Source organism: Desmodus rotundus, chromosome 10 (assembly GCF_022682495.2).
Source record: "Desmodus rotundus isolate HL8 chromosome 10, HLdesRot8A.1, whole genome shotgun sequence".
Lineage (NCBI taxonomy): Eukaryota > Metazoa > Chordata > Mammalia > Chiroptera > Phyllostomidae > Desmodus > Desmodus rotundus.
The window spans coordinates 99,632,532-99,650,435 of record NC_071396.1 but is presented as its reverse complement, the minus strand read 5'-3'; the positions used below and the strand labels follow the sequence as shown (position 1 = coordinate 99,650,435).

The 17,904-nt window shown below is 40.2% G+C and overlaps 1 non-coding gene across 1 annotated transcript; it reads right to left on the bottom strand.

Annotated features, from left to right (window-relative positions):
• Positions 1 to 12,713: 12,713 nt before the first annotated feature.
• DYNAP (uncharacterized) lies at positions 12,714 to 17,203 on the bottom strand. Its single transcript, XR_011650488.1, has 4 exons — positions 17,077 to 17,203; positions 16,748 to 16,855; positions 14,727 to 14,807; positions 12,714 to 13,871 (listed from the first exon to the last, which is right to left on the bottom strand). It is a non-coding gene; the product is annotated as an uncharacterized DYNAP (transcript).
• Between the last annotated feature and the right edge of the window lie 701 nt (positions 17,204 to 17,904).

Below are 17,904 nucleotides of genomic sequence, written 5' to 3'. Positions count from 1 at the left end.
CCAATCTTCACAGTATAGGGGTCCCAGAAGGAAGAGAGGGAGAGAGAGGGAGAGGGAGAGAGAACAAGAGAGAGAGAAAGCAAAACTTATTTAAACAATAATGGCTAAATTTCCCTAACCTGGGTTAAGAAACAGACATCCAGATCCAGGAAGCCCAGACAGTTCCAAATAAGAGGAATCTAAAGAGATCCATAATGATACATATTATAATTAAATTATCAAAGGATAAAACAAGAGAGAATTTAAAAAGCAGCAAGAGAAAACAACTTGTTACATACAAGGAACATATGTAAAGCAATCAACAGATTCTTTAGCAGAAACTTTGCAGGCCAAAAAAGAATGCCATGATATATTCAAAGTACTGAGAGGGAAAAACTGTGGACCAAGAATAAACAATCTATGCGGCATATTCTGTCCTTCAGAATTTAAGAAAAGATACAGTTTTCCAAGCAAAGAAAAATTGGAGGAATTCATTGATGCTAGGCTGACGTTAGAAGAAATGTCAAGGGCACTTTTTCAAACTAAAGTGAAAAGATGCTAATTTGTAACATGAAAACTTATAAAAAGTATAATTCTCACTGGTAAGGGTAAATATGTAGTTAAACTCAGAATACTCCTATGTTATAATGGTGGCTGATAAATCCCTTATAAAACTAGTGTGAAGTTAAAGGAAAAAAGTATTAAAATACATAGAACTATAATAATTTGTTAATGGATATATTAGGTAAAAATACATAAATTGTGACACCAAACTTGTAGAAACAGAGTAGAAAAGTGGTTGCCAGGGGCAGGGGGGAGAAGAAAATAAGGAGAAGTTGGAGAAAGGATACAAACTTCCACTATAATATAAATTAGATCTGAAGATATAAGGAAATACAGTTACTGTTGTTGAAATGCTGTATTGTAGCATTGACATTTACTAAGAGAGTGGAACTCAAATGTTCACATAAAAAATGATAAATAAAGTGAGGGGATGGATGTGTTAATTAACTAGATGGGGGAATCCTTTCACACCGTATATGTATATCAAATCGTCATGATGCACACTTTAAATATCTTACAGTTGAATGTGTCAATTATACATCACTAAAGCTGAAATTGTTTTATAAAGAGCATTGTCTCTGAAGTTGAACTCCCTAGGTTTGAATGGCCAGTCTTCCACATAACTAGCCAGAAGATGCGCTGTCGGAATTACTTATACCTCAACATCTTTGTAAAATGGGGATAATAATAATAACAAACCTCACTTCCTATGTTGTTACATGAAAATACATTGAATTAATGTGCACTAAAGCAATTAGAACAGAGCCTGGCACATTATTAACTGTCATTAGATGCTGTCTACTGTTACTCATTTACTCACTCTCCCTTTGCACAGTTGAACGCTCCCGATGTTCCAGTCCCTCCAACAGGCCCCGAGTGCAAACAGTCGTCATGACTGATAATCTAGGCAGTGCACGACTTGAAGCAATAGTCGTGCAAACGAACACAAAATCCCAAAGTGTGCCAACTGCTGTAAAGGTGAAATGCAGAGCATCTCCAGCATCTGCGACTGCCTTGAGCGAAAGCACTGAAGGCCACTTTCAAATGCAAATAAATATATTGGGCGGCTCCCAGTCTGCCCACAAGGCCAGAGGAAATGGGCCCCTAATAGAACGTCACCCTGTTGTTGGTATTGAGAGGTGGACACAGTGCAGAGAGGGTATCACCTGCTGCCCATGGAGAACAAACCCAGGTTCAAGGCAAAGCATTGTATAGAATCCAGATGGAAAAGAGATTCCAGAGGAGGGTGAGGTGTCAGTAAAAACAAACATCACCTGCTCCACAGTTTGGTCCAGGAGGAGTCCTGAAGCAAAGTAGGAATAATCCAGGCATTTAAAATGGAAATTGTAAGAATATTTCACTACTACTGACCCATGGCAAATGCTTAACTATAAGGTACAGTCATCCTACTGAAAAATACTATTCTATTTAATCTTATCAGCTCAACATTATGCACAGCTGTCTCCAACTCCAAGATTTGGATAGGGTACAGGCCTACCCATCTTACACAAAGAACTGATGCTCAAACCCAAGTCTCTCTGCTCCAAAAGTCCCTATTACTAGCCACATTGGATCACAGCCTCATTTGTCTAGAAGAACAGAACCACGCTGCACCTAAACTTGAAAATCAAGCAGTTCTTCATCCCCAGAGAGGAGTCAAAGTAATAATACCGCTCTTTATTGGTGTGATCTTTGATAGCTGCAAAGTGCTTTCATGCTCAAGATGTCACGTGATCTTCAAAAACACCCTAGAAACCAGAGTGATTATCTCTCTTTTCTAGACAGAGAAGCTGATTTCCCCTCAGGGAGAAAGAGTCTGCCGAGAGCACACAGCTGGCTGGTGAGCAGCAGAAGCAAGGCCTCCACCCTGCCTCAGTGGTTCCCTCTGCAGGTGGGCTCTGTCCCCTCATACCATTCTAGGGCCCTGCTCTCTGTGCAAGGCCACCATTTCCACACGAGGAACCCTGGCATGACGAGAACACTGTCCCAGAGAGAAGAGACACCTATGGAAGTAACTGAATCCAGGGCAGGAGAGGAAGGTTAACCCTCCTGCCCTGGATAACCCCCCGGAGCAGGATAATCTGGCTCATTGGTCAAGAGCAACTGGTTTAAGTGCGTATATGTTATTAAGATGGCCTTGGAGAAAGGGTCTGTGAGAACCAGAAGTACCTATAAACTAAAATATATGAAAATAGATTTCATTCACTAAAATATTTTAATTAAATGTATTGGGGTGACATTGGTTAATAAGATTATATAGATTCCAACAATTCTATGATGTGTGCCACCATCCAAAGTCATACCTTCTTCCATCACCACATATTTGACCCCCTTTACCCTTTTTTTTTTAATTTAAAGCTTAACTTTTGGTACTAAGGTGGTTCTAACTGGTTCCCAATTTTTTAAAAATAGCTAAATATGTTTCACAACTATTTTTTACTTTGAGGAGATGCCTTCACGTGGCTTAGCTAGCTACTAGCACATTCGCCCCGCTCCTCCTGCAGGAGGGGAGGGGGACCCTTTCATCTCCCACTCGACCTTTACCTCCAACCACTGCAGGTGCTCTTGCATTTGATTCCCCCCAACCCCCAGCCTCTGTTCAGCTTTACAGGACCACAGAGTAATGCCCTTGCAGAAGCTCCAACAATGTTGTGATATTTTTTCTTAACTGAACGTCAACATTGGTTGTAATGTTCTAAATATATATAAATGATTAATTAAAGGAAGACCAATGGCCAGAAATATGCTAGGTGGCAAGGGTAACCCTGTCCTTGACTTAAGAACTCACCATATCCTCAGATAACAGTTATTGAACATTTGCCAGGTGCCAGGCTACGTGCTCCATGTGTATTAATCTATTCACCCTTCACAATAGACATATGAAGGAAGTGGTCTTTTTTATCTCCTCTTCCTAGATGAGGATACGGAGGACCAGAGAGGTCAGGTAATTTTCCAAAGGTCACACAGTAAGTCGGAAAGTTTGGTTTTAGACCTTGTACCCTTCAACTCTTCTATTTACTATATTTAGAGACAAACATAAAACCCTTTGAGACCTGCAAAAAAGAAAACCTAGTTATCAGGGAAAATTGAAAGTAAAATTGAAGATAATATGAAAAATATGAAGAGTAAAATTTCATTGGAGTATATGATTTTCTTCCAACTGGAAATAAAATACATAAAAATGAGGTATTAACAAGTCTACTGGCCATCTGTATGTCCTCTTTGGAGAGGTGTCTGTTTAGATCCTTTGCTCATCTTAGATCCAATTGAATCATTTGTTTCTTCAGTGTTGAGTTTTATAAGTATTTTATAAATTTCGGATATTAACCCCTCACTATATGTATCGGCAAATATGTTCTCCCATTCCATATGTTGTCTTTTTATTTCGTTGATGGTTTCCTATATGAAAAGATGCTCAATGTCACTAATCAGCAGAGAAATGCAAATTAAAGCCACAATGAGATATCACCTTGCACCTATCAGAGTGGCCGTCATCAATAAATCAACAAACGACAAGTACTGGCCAGGATGTGGAGAAAGGGGAACCCTTTTGCTCTGTTGGTGGGAATGCAAATTGGTGTAGCCACCACGGAAAACAGTATGGAGACACCTCAAAAAATTAAAAGTGGATCTGCCTCTTGATCCACCATCTCCACTTTTGGGAATATATCCAAAGGAACCCAAAACACTAACTCAAAAGTACAAAAGCACCTCTACATTCATTGCAGCATTATTTATACATACTTGCCAAGATATGGAAGCAGCCCAAGTGTCCATCAGTAGATGAGTGGATAAAACAATCGTGGGACATTTACACAATGGAATACACCTCGGCCATAAAAAAATAGATTTTATCCTTTGTGACAGCGTGGATGGACCTGGAGAACATCATGCTAAGTGAAATAAGCCAGTCAGAGAAGGACAAATACCATACAATTTCACTCACATGTAGAATCTAATGAACAAACTGAACTAACAAGCAAAACAGAGACAGACTCACAGATGAGAACAGATGACAACTATGGGGGGGCAGGGCTTAATCCAGGGGTGTCAAACTCATTTTCACCAGGGGCCACATCAGCCTCCAGGTTGCCTTCAAAGGGCTGAAATAATTTTAGGACTGTATAAATGTAACTACTCCCTAACTGTTAAGGAGTTGATATTACATTCAGCCCTTTGAAGGCAACCGCGAGGCTGATGTGCGCCCACCCCCCCCCCGCCCCGCCCCGGTGAAAATGAGTTTGACACCCCAGGCCTAGGGAGTGGAGGGATGGAGCAAAAAAGGAAAGAGGACTCACGGAAAACAGTGTGGTGATTACGGGAGTGGCAGGGAGGTATAAGGGGATAAATGGCAATGGAAAAAATACAATAAAAATAAAGTTAAACATGAGGCATTAATAAAATGGGAGTTAAACGCATTAATACATGCAGGAAGAAAGTCACAGTGGAAGTCAAAACATGCAGAGTGGGAGGTTTCACGCTGGTGCAGAGCCCCAGATCCGAGTCACGTCGTTTCTGTGTGGCCGCTGACACACTGTCGGGAGAGACAACAGGGCTCCAGTCCTTGGCACTGTGTCACTCACCACTAACCGCTTAATTCCAGCTCAGGGTCTTTATCTCAAAAGTGGCGAGTTTGACTTAGATAATCTCCACGGCCTCTTCCTGATTGACGCTGTGGGCTGTAGCCGGGCACAGTAGTGGTTGCCTTGTGTTTCCAGTCCAGGCACAGGGCTGGGTTCTGCAGGGATACACAAAAGCATCAGGCATAACTGCCTCCTTCAGGGAGGGGCGCTTGATGCTCACCTGTGCCAGGTGAAACTCCTAGAGACCTTAATCCTCAGCCGGTGTGCTTGGCACCTGAGGTCCTCTCCCTCTGGCCCTGTAATTCAGCACACTGACTCACGATTATTAGGCACTGTTATAATTTTGCAACTGTGATCATGTTTATAAAAGAGTAGCTTGGGTTCATAGAAGGAGTAAGAATTTGAAGTGAAATACTTACTTCTTCCTCTAAAATATATTGGATTTAATTGTGTGCCAGAGACTCTGAGTCGTTTCAGAATATCCACGCTCTCTGTTTTTCTTATAAATAGAACTCTGAGTGGTCACACAAACATCCAGGGTAATGCTTCCCTTCCTCAGTCTTCCTTCCAGCTAGGTGTGGCTGTATGACTACTTTATGGCAATGGGATATAATAAAATTGTTGGGTACAACTTCTGAGGAATATGCTTAGAGGAAAGGATGCATCTCTCTTCCTGTCTGCTGGCTGGAATGCAGACAAAATGACTGGTGCTTATGCAGCAGTTTTGAACCGTGAAATAGAAGCCAAATGCTTGGTATATGGAGCAATGGGATAAAGAGGTCTAGGTCTCTCTTGGCCCTGAAATTACTTTTTCTATCTCTGGACCAACTACCTTCAGTTTTTTACCTGTATGTGAGGGAAACTTCTATATATTATTCTTCTATTAGTTCTACAACTTCACCATAATTCAGGAACATCTGTCACATATAGCTGAATTTATCTAAACTAATACAGTGGTCCTTGGTGTAGTAAGTAGTAAGTAATGATTTGGGGTTTCTGGTTTTATTTGTAAGGTACACCCATGTCTTCCTTTTAGGATAACTGCAAATGTAGAAACAAGTACAACTGACACAGAAGCGTGAGTGCTTACAGCGTTTCTTAAAAACCAAACTACACTCGGAGCAAACACATCCAAACTGCTGCTGCTGGAAAACATAACATTAGTTGTTGGGCACAATTATTTCATGTCATCAATTTTTCCAGCTTTATTAAGATATAACTGACATATAACATCATGCAAGTTTAAGGTGTACAAGGTGTTGATTTGATACACTTACATGTTGCAAAATGATTACCACCATAGCTTAGCTAACACCTTTACCAGGTCACACAATTACCATTTCCTTCTTGGGTGAGAATATTTAAGATTCACTCTCTTCTTAGCAACTTCCAAGTATATAATACACGTTCTTAACTATAATCACCATGTCATACATTATATCCCCAGAACTTACTTATCTTATAACTTGTGCTCTTGGACAAATATCTCTCCACTCGCCCCACCCCACCCCCCTGCCCCTGGTAACCACCATTCAATTCTGTTATTATGATTTTGGCTTTTTTTGCATCTTACATATAAGTGATATCATAGAGTATTTGCCTGTCTGTCTGGTTTATTTCACTTAGCACAATGCATTTACATTCTATTCATGTTGTCATAAATGTCACAAAAGTGGGTTTACAGTTGTGAGTACATAAAACAGAGTTTAATCTTATGTTGTTATTTATTAATTATTGTATTATTTGCCATAGGAACAACTGTAAACCTACTTTTGCCCCACCCTGTATGTGTGTACGAATGTATGTATATGTGTGTGTGTGTATAGTATATATAGTATATATTACATAAGTCTGTCTGGAAAAAGTCCAGCCATTGTTAATATTACAAGAATGGTTTATGCAACACCGACATAACCTGGCAGCCAAGGAGAGATGACTGGAATGCACATGTGTGAACAGTGATGACTTCACTGGACTAGTCAGTGAGGGCGGCAGATGCTGTTGAGTCAGCGTGTGTACTGTGTGGTCGTTACATTCAAAATGGCTGAGTGAGTAGAACAATGAATATGCATCAGTTTTTGCATTGAGCTTGAACATTCCTCCATGGAAATTTTTGGATGATTCAAAAGGCCGTAGCTATGGGCAACTGGAGACTGGCAGCTTCATGTGCCCATAGACAATGTGCCCGCTTATGCATCACGTCTCATGCAGTTTTTTGGCAAAACATCAGATCACCCAGCCTGCCTAATTCAGCCCAGATTTGGCATCCTGTGACTTCTGGCTTTTCCCAAAACTAAAGTCATCTTTGAAAGGGATGAGATTTCAGACCATCAGTGAGATTCAGGAAAATACGACGGGCAGCTGATGGAGATTATGAAAACTGTGTGAGGTCCCAAGGTGCCTACTTGGAAGGGGACTGAGGTGTCATTGTCCTACGTACAATGTTCATTGTGTCTTCCTAGATAAATGTCTCTATTTTTCATAGTACATGGTTGGATACCTTCTGGACAGTATGTGTGTGTATATATATATAGTGTCTCCTTTAGCCATTCATATTTGACAGACACTTAGGCCGTTTTCATATTTTGGCATTGTGAATAGCACTGCGATGAACATGGGGGTGCAGATATTTCTTCCAGATTCTGTTATCGGCTCTTTCCAATGTAGACCCAGAAGTGTGATTGCTCTATCGTATTTTTAATATCTTCAGGATCCTATATACTGGGATCCCCAATGCCCAGGCCATAGACTGGTACCAGTCAATGTGCAGGGCAGAAGGGAATAAAGGGGAGAAAAAAATGGGACAACTGGGATAGCATAATCAATAAAATATACTTTAAAAAAAAAAGAACTGGGCTGCACAGCAGGAGGTGGGTGGCGGGCAGGAGAGCCAGTGAAGCTTCGCATGCATTACTGCCTGAGCTCCGCCTCCTGTCTCCCCCTGCCGTCCCCCCTCCATGGAAAAACTGTCTTCCACAAAACTGGTCCCTAGTGCCAAAGAGATTGGGGTCAGCTGCTATATGCAGTTTTCCATAATGGCTGCACAAATTTACGTTTCCACAAACAGTGCACAAGGGTCCCCATTTCTTCACATGCTCACCAACACTTACCTCCCGTCTCTCCGAACACAGCCATTGTTACAAGTGTGAGGTGCCATCTCCTCGTGGTTTCGGTTTGCACGTCTCTGATGATGAGTACCTTTCGTGCACCTGTTGGCCATTTGTACGTCTTCTTTGAGAAAAATGTTTACTCATTTCATCTGCCTATGTTTTAATCAGACTGTTTTTTCCTGGTGTTTGAGTTCATTATATATTTTGGATATTAACCCCTTATCAGATATTTGATTTGCAAATATTTTCTCCCATTCTGCAGGTTGCATTTTCATTGTGTTGATGGTTTCCTTTGCTGTCCAGAAACTTTTTAGCTTGACCATGGTATATGATTTTTTTAATGTGCTGTTGAATTCAGTTTGCTAATATTTTGTTGAGAATTTTTGCATATTTATTAATTAAGGATACTGGCCTATAGTTGTGTTTCCTTATAGTGTCCTTATCTGGCTTTGGTATTAGCATAATTCTGGCTTCATAAAAGGAGAGATAAAGACTTTCCCAGACAATCAAAACCCAAGTTAATTCATCACCACTAGGCTTTCATCACCAGAAATACTGAGTTCTTAAGCTGAAATGTAAAAGATTAAGGCTCTTTACCTTTTTTTGACAGTTTTATTATAGGGTGTCTTGGAGAGGATCCTTTTTATTTGAGTTTCTTTAGTGAAATGTGAGTTTCACAAACTTTGAATATCTTCCAGATTTGGGAAGTTCTCAGCCACTCTTTCTTTAAATTAATTTTCTGTCCTCTTTTTCCTCTCTCCTCTTTCTGGAACTGTAGTAAATTTTAAACTGATTGTTTTTGATGTATGCCATAGATTACATAGATTTTTTTTCACTCTTCTTCCATTTTTTTTTCTTGTTGGATAATATCATTAATCTCTCTTAAGGGCTCCCAATTCTTTGTTCTGCTTGGCCAAGTACATTCCTGAAGCTCTCTACTGAATTCTTTAATTCAGCCATTGAATTCTTCAGCCCCCAAATTTCTGTTTGGTTCTTATTTTATGTTTTCTGTCACGTTGTTGAACTTCTCATATACTGTTTTCCTGATATTTTTAGAGTGTTCATCTGTGTTCACTTGTAGCTCTCCGAAAACCTTCATAACAATTATCTAGATTTTTTTGTTGTTGGGTAATTCCTGGAAATGCATTTATTTTACACCAGCTGCTGGCAGTTTACTACGTTCCTTTGGTGGTTTCTCTGATGCTCCGTGATTTTGTAGCCTCACGTAGGTGTCTGCACATTTGAAGAAGGAGTCATGTCTCCTGACTTTATGAACCGACTTCTGCACAGGAGAACTCCTCTGTGTGGGTGTGGGCATGTTGCAGCACCTGGAGAAGCAAGTCTAGTGGTGTAGGGCACAAGTGTGGCAATGAGTCCAAGAGGACGTACAGAGTCCCCAACACTGACAGCCATGTGGTCCTTCACCAGCACAATGAGGAGCCTGTGGTAGCTTCAAGGACTGTTGGGGTCTTCAGCAGCACCACCAGGTCCAGTGACAAGGGACCCCAGCAGGTCGAAGTCGTGGTTAATCATAGTGATGTACCACTCTCGGCTGCAGGGCCAGCTTCAGGTGCCTGTGTGGTGGCAGGGTCCTTTCACCAACACACACACACCGTGGTGGGGGCCAGGGCTAACTGCAGGCACAGGGGCAGCTGTGGGGGTCCTGACTGGCAGTGTGCACTACTCAGGCCACTGTATTTCACTACAAGTACACAGCAGTGGAGGCTCGTGACGGGTTGGGCTGGGAGCCTCAGTGCACAGCTGGAGCGGCTAGCTAGGGGTAAGCACAGCAGTGCAGGCCAGTGACAGAAACAGGTCCTGATCTGAGCCCACAAACAGCAGTGGACCCTTGGTTGGCACCTGCTCTCTCGTGGCTATACTATCTCCCCCAGATATGAACACAGTGGTGGAGGCCTATGGCAGCCATCAGGCCTGCAGAGCACGAGGGCGCAGCTGGGGCGGCTATTCCCACACATGCACATGGTGGTGGGCTTCCGCTGTGAGGGTCTGTGCTGGTATCTCACACTCTGCAGCCCAGTGGCTTTGGGCTGGCTGCCTGTGCAGTTACCAGGCTCCAATGGGGGCAGGGATGGGAGGATGGGAGCTGGTGTCAGCAAACACAAATACTCGGGAGCAGGAAAAGCTGGTGAAATCTGAAGGTGATCCTCTGCAGCTGTGCTGGCCATTGGTTCCTTCTTCAGTTGCAAAAGCTGATGGATTTATCTGTACAACAGGGACGACTCCACCTGCAGGGCCACCACTGGTAGCCACTGCTTTTCTGCACTATTCTTAGCCATCTCTGTGTGCCTCAGCTTTGCCAGTCTGGGTGGGACAAAATCAAAGCAGGGATCTCCGTGTGATGCCCTGAAGGACTAGGCAGGCTGGTTGCTCACCCAGCTCATCTTTTCCTGCCAAGTGGAATTCATTCAAGCTGGGATGATCCCTCTTGGTGCTGAACAATGCCTGTGTGGGAGATGGGATGACTCAGACAAAATGAAGCGGTCTTCCTTCTCTTCATTTGCAATTATTCTGGGGGGGGATGTGTGTGTGTGTGTGTGTGTGTGTGTGTGTTCTGCTGTGATGTTGAATTGTCTTAAGTGGACTCCAGAGCTCTCCCAGAACTGCTTCATTCATGAGTAGCTGTCTAATTGCTGATCGGGGGCGGGGCATGTAGGGAGGCTGCCATCTCATTCGCTGTCATCTTGGTGACGTCCTACCCCTGTGCACAGTTATGTCCCCTTCTCCTTTGTGTTGTTAATCTACTACCAAGTGTTTGTTTTGTTTGTGTTTGCCTTGAGGTACATCATGGACATTTTAAAGCTCGTCCTGTCCAGTTGAGTTTTAAAATGTCATAAAGAAAATTTGAGGAGGAAGCCTTGTATGAAGTCAATGTAAGTAGAAAAAATAATTTTAAAAAATTAAAATCCTGGTGGGAAAAAAATGATGAATGTTGCATTTGATTTGAGACAGAAACTGTTTGATGGCAGGGACCATTTTGAAGGACAAAGAGAGACTTCTACCAGACTTCGAAAATGCTCTCATGGTGCCATGACAAGAGTCAGCTAGAGAAGGGACAAACTAGAAACCTGTTATCCTTGATCGGGACACTGACATCGAAGCCTATCATTCCAATGGCGTCTTGATAAGAAGCTGAGGAGGTTACTGAAGAACTTAAGGACTAAGCAGGTGAAAATTCACAAATCATTTGTTACAAAGATGCTGCCAAAGTTCAAAAAGCTTTGGAAATTACACAAAATCAAAGTGAGGGGCTTAAATAGTATGCCTTCTGAACAGGTTCCCCCAAAATATTTGTGAACATCATCACAGAGCAGGGCTACCTGTTACAGCATATTTTCTGTATAGATACATGGAACTACTATCTGTAGAGATAAATTCACTTCTTTGGATGCTCTATTAAAAAGAGCATCCAAAGAAGTGAATTACACACTTACTTGGTAAAATGTATTTGAAAACTTGACATTTTAATCCCACATGAATTACTTGGAACTTAGGAGCAAAATGATGGACTCCCCAAAGTGCTTGTAGAAGACATTTTAAATAGAGAAGTTTCCTTATGTAAAATATATCACTGTCATTTAAGCATGGTGAATACATTTTTAAAACAAAAATATTAGAACATGTATGGCTTCAATATTTGCTAAATACATCATTAAAACTGGGTATTTATTTATTGAACAGGTGCATGTCACTTAATATTTTCATAGTACTTTATAAAATTTTTGTTATATACTTTAACTCGTGAAGATGTTTTCCACAAATCTGTTTACTATTTTTACTATTTTATTAAACCATAGAAGTCTGAAGCAAAAAAAGAATCTGTGAGCTCATTCACATCTCTACTATGCAAAGCACAGAACCTTAATGACCTCAATTACAATGTCCTCCAACCAAATACTCAATGTAGGAATTTCATTGCTAAGAGAAGGTCCTCCTTAAACACAAAGAAATTATCCTTCCTATATTACCACACTGCCTTTCGTATTACCTAAGAGTAAAGGAAGAATATAGCAGCTCTTATTAAACATCTAGTTATTTAGAATGGCTTCTAGAACACAAAACTTCAAAAAAGTTTTAGCAGTAAATTAACCTTTTATTAGAAGCTCTTCTTGTAAATCACAAAACAAAGTTTAAATTATCTAAGGAAGGAAGCACATTGTAACCTAATGAATTGAATCTTTCTTTTTCACAAGCAATTAAAAGAAAATTACAAGATAAATGAATTGATTTACTACGATACTGGAAAAAAATTCATTCATACTCACTACCCTTGTGGAGTTTGTAGGATGGGGATGGAATGGGCAGATTGCTTTACTCTGAAGTCTTTTCCAGATTGAAATGTTTATGCTTTTACTAAGTACCAAACACTTAGTGTATAAGTAATAATGGACAAGAGTCTGTGTTTCATAGCAAATTATAAGCGTATGCTCTCAAATTTACAGTACAAAGTATGACACAATTTAAATGTTCAAATTTTATAAGTAGTTTACAGTGGTTTAGAGATTAAGCAGCACATCAAATGTGGAAAATAATATCGATAATGTCAGTGAAAGAGGTGCAGATACAGAAAATACATCACTGGTACTTTGAAAGTGTTTCTAAGTGTACTTTTCATTTTAAATCTATTAAACCCCCTTAGCCCTATCGTTTCCTGTCTTAACGATCTCTACCTAAATCCAAATTTTCACCCTTCTTCAACTGTCAGCCCTTCTCTAAAATCCCCCTTGATTACTCCTGTCCTCACTCATCTCCCCCTGTTCTCAGTTCCCCAACAAGAAGAACACTTATGTAATGATCGGCAGGTATTTAATAATCAGTGAGCAATAATCACTTTGCTTGAACATTTCTCTTTCTCAGTTGGGACACAAATGCTGAAAATAGACTGGGAAGTAATCAATAACAAATGACAAATACTAGCTTCAGTAGAGCAGGCTCCAGGTGGCAGCCCCTTCAGCAGCTAAAATCTTCATGGGTGATAAACGAGGTCAGTTGTACGAAAGGGGTGAAGAGAAAACTCTGGACCCCGTCTACATGAGTTAACCAGGCAGGGCTGAAATTTTTCTCTTCTGATCATTTGAACATTGCCAGTCCCGAGACTGAGTCATCACCATATGGGAATCCAGCCAATGATTGAGCAAGAGGGGCAAGATCTCATGGAGTCAAATGCTTTGGAGTCTCTCGGCAGGGAGGACAGAACAGCTTAGATAGGCCTCCTTCAGCGTAAGAGTGTTGACCTGGCTTGAGGAGCGCTGAGGGCTCGAAAATATCATTCTCCTTCAATGAGGACTTCATGTTCCGGTGTAGTCTTCGGGGCAGATGGAGGCACCATGGTTGAAGAGCTTTGGTTGGTCGCAGGGGTAGAAGGCAGGGTGCTCTGAGATCCATGAAGGGTAGATGGGGCAGGAGATGGGGTAGGACATGGGGCAGGAGTTGGGCTAGAGCCAGAGGTGCAGGCCACAGGACTGGCCTTCCCGTCTGCATGAACGATGACGGTGGGCTTGCCAAAGTGAACAAAATATACGACCAGAACAACGAGGGTTGTGGCAATCAGACAGGCCAGCAGACACACCAGAAATGTTTTCCAGAGTGACCATGGTTTTGCTGCAACCTGCAAAGGCTTAAAATCAGGGGATATTTCAGCAAATTACATAGTGGTAACTTGGGGAAATGATTGCAACTAGAATAGAGCTAACCTTTCCCACTACTTCAAATGCTGTAATTTAAAGCACAATTTATCAACCCCCTTCACTCTGTCTCTCTCTCTTTCAAACACGCACACACCTCCACATACACACATACATACACACCCCTTGCCCACATTCCGTGAGAACATAATGTCTCCTCCTAGTTACCCTTTCATACTGAAGCAATAAGGTGCCATTGCAAAGGCAAGTAGATTGCCTCAGGGACACATTCGTTAGGTTATTACTGGCTACTGACTTCGCAGTATAAATTAAATAATTAGTCCTCACGGGCAGAAAAATAATGAATAGACATATCAAAACATTTGGATTGGTTATCTTTGGGTGATGAAAAACTGCCAGTATTTCTTTTGTTTATCATTATTTCCTGTTTTAACATTATATATTGAGAGTTTATAATTATAAAATTATTTATTAAATACATTTTTATCTGTTAAACCTAAATAAAAGGACTTTCACTGAGCTTGGAAAGACATCAAAATAGAAAATCTCTGGTATGGAGGGGATCTTAAAGGAACAGAATACAACAGTGATAAACGGTTGGGAGCTGTGGGCTCTAGGTTTTGCCCAGAGATCATGGAGTGGCATCTGGGAAGAAGTGCAGACTAGCCAACGGATGAGCGGCAAGTGAGGGGTTAAAGAAGAGCAGAACCCTGCAAAGGGCCTGGGAGGCAGGGCCTGCTTGTCCCATTTTTTCATTGTGTTTCATTATGGGGGCTACTGAAGACTCCCCACACCCCCATCCCCCCACCCCAGTTTTCAAACCTTACCCATTGCGGCTGGAAGGTCACATGGGGCAATCTACAGCCACAGTGTGTTCCCTCATTGGAACAGTAGGGATTTCTGGGTAACTGCAGAGAAAGAATTTAAAACAAACAACCCTGGTTTTTAAAGGTAAAGAAAGTTTATGTTATGCAGAAACACAAACATATAAAATATAGGAAAAATTGTGTGACTCTATCATGTATTAAATAGAAAACTATCCAACTCTAGGAGAATCTGAAACTCTAAAAATGGGTTCATGATCTGAATTATACAAATACATTTTTCCCATCAAATCATCAGAGAAGAAAAATACATGATCGTTTTGGTAAATGCCCAAGGATCATTTAACAAATTTCAGTACTCAGCCCTGACATGAGCAGACGAACAATACAGACCTCGAAGAATAAAAATAAAAGAAGAATTGGCAGTTACGACAAGGAACACTGACTTCAAACCAATGGCCTCCAGGATCACGGAGGCAGTGACAGGTCAGGTGCCTTTCCTTGCAGCCAGAGATGACGAATGTCTCCGACCGCCAATGTCAGGTAACTTTCCAGACATTCCCATCAGTATGTATCAATAATGGAAATGTGAAGGTGCAACTAGCATTGTTTGCACATGAAATGTTGCGTACAAACAAAATCCCATGTAATCTATCAAAAATAATAACTCACTCAGCCGGTTGTAAAAATATGAAAATTATATGTAACAGCACTTTTTTGTGTATATGTGTGTGTATTAGCAACTGCTGTTTGCAGTAGCTAAAAAGCACATAAAATGGTTAAGCATATAAAATGCCATAGGACTAATATAAAGAAAACCATGAAACTTTACTGAAGAACAAAAACGCAACTTAAATAAATGTTCTCTTATAAAAGTTTTCAGTAGCATAAGTTCTTGATTCCCTGAATTTTAATTAAGAGCTGTATGGAAACTTTTAGAGGAAAAGAAATAAGTAAAAAAGACAAAAATTTCATATGATAAAATAAATCAACTAAAACAATAAAATTACATTAGATTGGGGTGGGAGGATAAAAGAAGCAAAATATTAGCAGTAATTTTCGTTGGGATGAATCATGGGTGACTATTTTTCTTTGTAATTTTCTACATTTTCTAAATGTTATAAAATAAAAGTCATAGAATAATTGTAAAAAATATATATTTTCTGTCCCTTGTTTTGGGGGATCTAAGAGATTGTCATGAGATTGCTAAAAATGGAAAATTCTAACTATTCCTTTTCTTAGTCTTAGAAGTTGATTTTACTGTTTGTGTTCTTTAGCACAATTAACTAATTATTTGACTTAATGGAATAAATTGCATAAATGTTTTCTGTATATGGAAATATACCATAATTCATATTTACTATATTATGAAATGGACTTCTAATGTTTCCATATCCTCATTTGTAAAATAAAGGGATTTGTTTGAATGGTGAATGAGACCCTCTATATGTTCTAAGAAATAGAATTTTTACTTTACTAGAATAACACATTTTAAGCATAAGTTACTCTGCCATAAGATGTTTTTCACAAATTACCAGTTTAAATACAAGTAGGCCAAAGAGAATAAATATTTTCATTGCATCAAAATATGCACAAATATAAATAATATTGTTAATATTTGCTATAAACACACATTTCAAATCATCTACTCAAATTTTGTCTACCAGTACCTTATGATAGGTTTCTGATATAAATATCAAAATTTAGGCAAGACGTCTGATGCAAAATTCCCAATGACATGAAAGCACCATTTGGCAAACTAAATAACTCTCTGAACACTTATGATTACTGACAATAAAATCTCAGATTCTACTCATCCAGTAAGAGCCAACACCAAAAAATGCAATTAATTTTGTTGAAGGGTTAAATGTTAAAAGTCAAAAGCAAGGCTGGGGTGGGGGTGGGGGGAGTTGTGGGGGGTAGACACAGACAACTGTAACTGAACAACAATAAAATAATTTTTAAAAAAGTCAAAAGCGACAATATTCGACCTGAAAGGATTAAAGAGGATTTACAATACTCACGAGCTCAGCCGCGTGTTCGTCAGTATCCATAGCGCACTGCTGTTGCTTACCATCCATTCTGAGGGTGCTGCTGTCCCAGACAGGGTTCTAAGTATGTCTGCGCTCGCCCTGTGGATTACAAGTTAGGAAATACTGAGTTTATGTTAAATAACTGAGTACGTATTCAGTCTGGATTATGTAAACCAATTGGCTCCTATTCCCTGAGAAAAATTTCCATATTCAACCCCCAAGTACAAATTTATGCTAGTTGGGGAGAATTAAGAGAAAAAATTTGCTCCCTTCAAAAACCGTCATGTAGAAAAGTATCTGAACTGTAAGAATGCCTCTACCTCTAGGATTCTGAGCAGATGTGAACGCTTGCCCTCTTTATTTCACAGAACTTGTTTAAAATCCCAGAAACTTGATTTCTAACTGGTTAGGAATTTAGTTTTTGCTTCTGAAAAAAGCCCGCAAAGCCACTCCTTAATTATAAATATTGCAGGGCTCTGTGACTAAGCAGGGGGATTACAGTGATGACTAAGTTCAAAACTGTCCAAAAATAAGACAACATTGAGCTTACTGGGTCGTGATAAATTCAGATGAATGGTGATTAAAATCTGCTGCACTATTTAAGTCAGTAGCTACATTGAATTGAACAAGGAGAAAAACATTACAATGGCTTTAGCCAGAGTGAAACCTAAAAATAAGATGTAAGTATGCTTCAGTAGCTCTTCATGATATAAATCAAGGATTATCCACAGTAAACCTTGTCTGCTTTTTAGCACATAATATCTTGATTTAGGTCATGTAAGAATTGTCACTGTTTCTGAAGACTCCTAATCTTTTAAACGATCAGGGACTGGAAAAGAAAGAATGTCTTTGGTTCCTTTCCACTTCTTGCAAAGGGAGGTGGACATGATACGGCATGCAAAATTGAGGCGGGATTTCCAATCAGCCTGAGAGCTGATGCTATCCAACCCTTTGGCAAAGTGGCACGCAATAGAGAATAGAGGGGAAAAGGTGACGTTTTCTTCTTAGTCACACATTTCCGTAGGCCAACAACTTTGGTTGGGGGTGCTTAGTGACAGGAACTTCCAAAATATCAATAAACTTACACATATTCTAATTTAAGAGAAGACATGTCTTCTTGTATGTCATAAGTGTGTTCATGCAAAGTT